Below are 5,326 nucleotides of genomic sequence, written 5' to 3'. Positions count from 1 at the left end.
AACCCCTATTTTATTCATAAAATAAGTTTAATACACAGAAGGGTTGCATATGATGGCCAAATGCGATAAGATGCTATTAAAACACCTCAGGACACTCTTTAGCTAGACTATTAAAAGTTCAATTAACGCTCACTAGAGAGAGGAGTAAAATTGCCTTAACTCAGAAATATTAACTCCATGTGTTTTGTAGAGCAAGGCTAACTTATTGGTAGTAGCTGCCTGGAATGCTGTGATGAACTGTGTTAGAGTGAAGGCTAGAGACCGAGTTTAGGCTCAGTGGGAAAGGGTGTTGTTGATGGACCTGCAGTGTCTACCATGGACCCGGGAGCGTGGAGTAGCCTAACATATGCCCTCCCTTTCCCCTCTCTGTCTACACTCTGCTTTCTCTCATTCTTATTTACATCTCTTGATGGTTCCCTACTTAGCTCCTGGCATTCCCAGTAACTGCAGGGGCCAAGAACTGGATGACTCAGCCTGACCGTTTGGGACAAGGCCTGAACCCAGGCCCTCCTCACAGCCCTGTGACATTGAATCCTTGTTGTGACCTCCTTCTGTCCAGTATCACCGCAAAACTCCTACAAAAAGAGAGCACAAATACAGCCATGAAATAGGCTCCCCTCCTGCATTTGGCCCACTCTTCTTCGTGCACAGGCAGAAGGAACCAACGTGGAGAGCACAGTCTTCTTATCCCGGGGCCTGGAATTCTCAAAAGTCCCAGAAAGTTGTCCAAGTCACAGGGACATTCCCACATAAATACCAGTTTTGTTCAAAACCCTCAGGTTTTAGATGTAAAGTCAACCCTTCTTAGCATCAACTGGTCAACCCAGTCTGCTTAACTGAGAATTAAAGAGAAGAGAGAATAGTGACTCTGTATGAGACCTTACAGCTCGGGATTTCATTAGCAACGATGCCTGAGGGCCAATCCAGAGCAAGACTTTTTAGCAAAATTTGGCCAAGAAAGTGGAAAGCTGCCCTCATTTCCCTTTGGGGCAGACTCAATTGTACCTACTCGAGCGTCTGAGTCAATAACCAGCGGCTGTTCTGACAGTATGACAGGAGGTCCTGGATAGAGTGGGAGAAAGACGTCATAAGGAAAGAGACTGACGGAACCCTGAGACTTAAGCCTGGAAGTGCACTCACCCACTTCAGAGAGGCACACACTCCTGTGAACCAGGACCAAGATGAAAAGGGCTGCCTTTCCCCAGGGGTCAAGTTCAGAAGGCAGGCGGGAAGGGACAGGAAAGAAGGGTGGTTGGAACTTGAGAAGCACAGGGAAGATGTGGCAAGAGTGCTGTGACATGGTGGGGGCTGTCAACCACGTCGCAAAAGGCATGCTTACCAGTCCTGGATGGGAAAATGAATGTGCTCTGTAAGCTGTCACCCAAATCCCAATAAAATGGTTTTTAAAATCCTATTGAAAAGTTCTATGTACGGCAGACACCCACCCACCACACGGAGATCGAAATATAAAGCAAGCACGTTGGGAGAATGCACACAAACTGTGGGCAGTGGGAGGAGGGAGGGGAAGGTGTGGGGATAGGAAATCAAAACAAAGTCCCACTTCTTCCATTACTTAACTGCTGCTCCCATCTTTCACCTTGAAACTGACGAGAAATGGCTGTTCCCATCGCAGCCCCTCCTGTGGCTGACGTGCCAGTGATGAGCTTAATTGTGCTTTCTTTGTGATCTCCTCCTCCACCCAGACACCACTGGGTAGAAGGATCGATGGGGCAAGATGTGCCCGTGTGGGAATTTGTGAGTAAGGTTATAAATTCAGACCGCAAGATAAACTTCAGCTTTGTACGTGGAGAGATTGCAATGGGAGCAGAGAGGGGTTTTGTTTTGTTTTGCTTGCTTGCTTGTTTGTTTAATTAGGGTAAGCATGTATACCTAGAACAAAATACTGGCCACTTTAACATTTGTACACGCACAACTCGGCGACATGAACTGTGCCCGCGTGGTGAGCATCCATCAACACCAGGACTCACCAAAGAAGAGAGGCTTTTTTCATTCCAGGGGGAAGAGTGGGTGCAAGAAATGGGTGTGAAATCTGCCGGGCCACCCATGCCCTCCCGATAGCCCCAGCTCCTTCCCTGTGAGGCTCCTTTATTTTGAAGATAATTGGGGCATGTTCACATCTGTGGAGGTGTGTGGGAGGTGGAACACTCAGTCACACCGTAACTATCTTGCAATAAATGGCTGCTGAATGAATGACATTGAGCAGTGGGAGAAACAGAAGGAATTACTGAGAGAAACCAGGAAGCACACCAATCTCCTTGGGCCATTGCAACCTCCTGGGGATTAAGAATGAGGGTGCTACCTTGGGTACCAGGGTGCAATTCCAGGTCAGAAGATAGGACATCGGTGGGGCTGGAGGGGTTGTTGGGGTGGGGAGCTTCCTGGGGATGTGTGGCATTGCAGGGGTGTGAGAGAAAGCATGCCCCTGCTACCTTCTGGAGCAAGTCCCCGGGTGGCATAAATGGTTAATGGGTTTGGCTGCTACACAAAAGGTGGCACTTTGAGTCCACCACGAGGAGCCTCAGAAAAAAGGCCTGGTGGTGGACTTCTGAAAAACCAGCCCCTGAAGACACCGTGTGTGGAGCACCGTTCTTCTGACACACCTGGAATCACCATGAGCGGGTGGGGTTGTTTGTATTCTTCAGCTCTTTCCCGTTTGCATATACAGATATGTTGTAAAGTCCTCCCACCTTGGAGTTGAAAATGTTTTCAACTTTTTTTTACCTACAACCCAATTTCTTTGCTCAACATTTGTCTTTAATTTCTCGTTCTTTTTATTATTTAAGTTATTTTATTAGGGGCTCCTATAATTCTTATCACAATCCATCCATCGTGTCAAGCACATTTGTGCATTTGTTGCCATCATCGTTCTCAAAACATTTGCTTTCTGCTTGAGCCCTTGGTATCAGCTCATGTTCTCCCTCCCTTAAGAACCCTTGATAATTTTTTTTTCATGTCTTACACCGACCAGTCTCTCTTCACCCACTTTTCTGTTGTCCGTCCCCTGGGAGGGGGGCGCTGTATATGTAGATCATTGTGATCTGTTCCCCATTTCTTCCCATTACCCTCCTGGTATTGCTACTCTCCTTATTGGTTCTGAGGGGTTTGTCTGTCCTGGGTTTGTCTGTCCTGGATTCCGTCTCTCCAGCTCTTCTCTGTACCAGTGTACACGCTCTAGTCTAGCCGGATTTATAAGGTAGAATTGGGATCATGATAGTGGGGGGGAGCATTAAAGAACTAGAGGAAATTTGTATGTTTCATCGATGCTATACTTCACCGACTGGCTGGTCTCTTCCTTGTGACCCTTCTGTAAGGGGATGTCCAATTGTCTACAGATGGGCTTTGGGTCTCCACTCCCCACTCCCCCTCATTCACAATGATATGATTTTTTGTTCTAGCTCTTTGCCTGATAACTGATCCCATCAACACCTCAGGATATAAATATATTTACATATTGTTACATATAAATTCTTTTTTAAATCAACTAATTAGATTTGCTCTTCAGTCCTCCCACCAAAAGCACTCTTTTTGGGGGTCAGAGTTTGATTTAATTATGTCCAGTTCAGCAGACTAGGATAGACCCAAAGGTCAGCATTCATATTTATGTTTATGAATACAGAGCAGATACCAGAAATAGAATATAGCCAATGACATTACAAACTAAACAGCAACATTAACCACATTCTCTGCAAATAGTAATGTATGACATTTCTCCAAGTTCAACAGCAAAAGGAAAGACAACAAAACAAAACCCACCAGCAGCTGCTCGAGACACCGTGTTCCACAGAAGTGCATGTCTATTCTAGTCTGGTCTCCGTTTCAGAGCAGGAATTGCTGTTCAGATGGCAAACCTGGGCTGGCAGAGGTGTATGTGTGCGAGGGGGGAAAGCCCAGGGAGGGGCAATACTGGGCATTTCTCTAGTCAGACAGCCACGCGAGGAGGTAGTTATTCTGAGAACTTCTCCAACAGAGAACATCCCACTGATAGACTGAGAGGTGGGAAATACAGGTGCTTCTTGGTGAGACTGAGGACAGCAATAGGGACCCTCCTCCAAGGAAGTCAGGACCAGGTGTCAGTGCAGCTTGAGTGGCTCTTTTCTGATAGAACTTATTAAGTATCTTGTTACATCACCACACACGGCAACCCATACAACCTTGAGTCCCATCATCACCGCTGTTGAGTTTTTTCATTCGGTACTGACGAATTTTTCTGACCAGTGTGTAAAAGGCATCTTCAACCCGCTGCCGGGTCTCAGCTGAGGTTTCAATGAACGGAATCCCATAGCTTTTGGCCAGTTCATGCACTTGTTTTGTGTCAACTGTCCTTGTTGGTAAATCACACTTGTTTCCTACCAGCACCATAAGCACATCATCTGAGTCTTTTACTCGTTTAATCTGCTCCCTGTAGAGGTTAATATGTGCAACAGACAGGTTTTACCATCTATAACCACCTGCTTTCGGTATGAATCCTCTATCGTGGGCTCATACTCATCTACAAAGTGGTTCTGGATTAGCTGGATTGTCAGAGCACTTTTCCCAACACCACCTGCTCCAACCATCACCAGTTTGTACTCAGTCATTTCACACCAGCAAAGACCTCAAGTTCTGCTGCCTCCGCACCAGGCGGTTTCGGTAAAACAAACGGGAAAATTGTTGGAGACTCCGGAACCGCCATGAACTGCCCCACCAGGGAGCGGCACTTCCCCACGACATTGTGAAATTCAATTCCTCTCCGATACACTTTCCTTACTCGGATTTCCAGTCACCTTACTCTCTTGTTTCCACCTACCTCACTGGGAGCGCTTTCTTGATCTCTTTTTCTGATTTTTCATTCTGTCTCAAAATTGGAGTGCTTCCAGGGATTGGTCTCTATTCTTCGTCACCTATATTCACTCCCTGGATCAGTGTATTTTCAATGCCATCTCTAAGCGAATGACTCCCAAATGTTTATCGCTAGCCCAGACCACTCTACAAAAGTTTTTGGCATCTATCCTTGGGTAATTGATAGATGTCACATGTTCATCATGTCCAAAAGTAACGGTTCTTCCAATGTGGTCCACCCACAGATTTTCCCATTTCTGTACAGGGGACCCCATCCTTCCATTTGACCAAACTAAAAATCCTGCAGTCAAACTTGATGCTTTTCTTCTCATACTCCACATGTAGTGCTGGCTCCACCTTCAAGATATGACCAGCACGCTACCACGTATCCCAACCTCCACTGTTTTTGCCTTGGTCTATGTATGTCCCCATCACCTCTCACTTGGATAGTTAAATAGCATTGCCTTTCCCTACCCATCATTCTCAG

General features: G+C 46.2%; 1 pseudogene; it reads right to left on the bottom strand.

Annotated features, from left to right (window-relative positions):
* Window positions 1-4,146: 4,146 nt before the first annotated feature.
* LOC115871871 lies at window positions 4,147-4,615 on the bottom strand (annotated as a pseudogene).
* Between the last annotated feature and the right edge of the window lie 711 nt (window positions 4,616-5,326).

Source organism: Echinops telfairi, unplaced genomic scaffold (assembly GCF_000313985.2).
Source record: "Echinops telfairi isolate 266 unplaced genomic scaffold, ASM31398v2 ScPeMD7_7410;HRSCAF=8448, whole genome shotgun sequence".
Lineage (NCBI taxonomy): Eukaryota > Metazoa > Chordata > Mammalia > Afrosoricida > Tenrecidae > Echinops > Echinops telfairi.
Note: the sequence above shows the minus strand (reverse complement) of the source record. Positions and strands in the feature narration are given on the sequence as shown.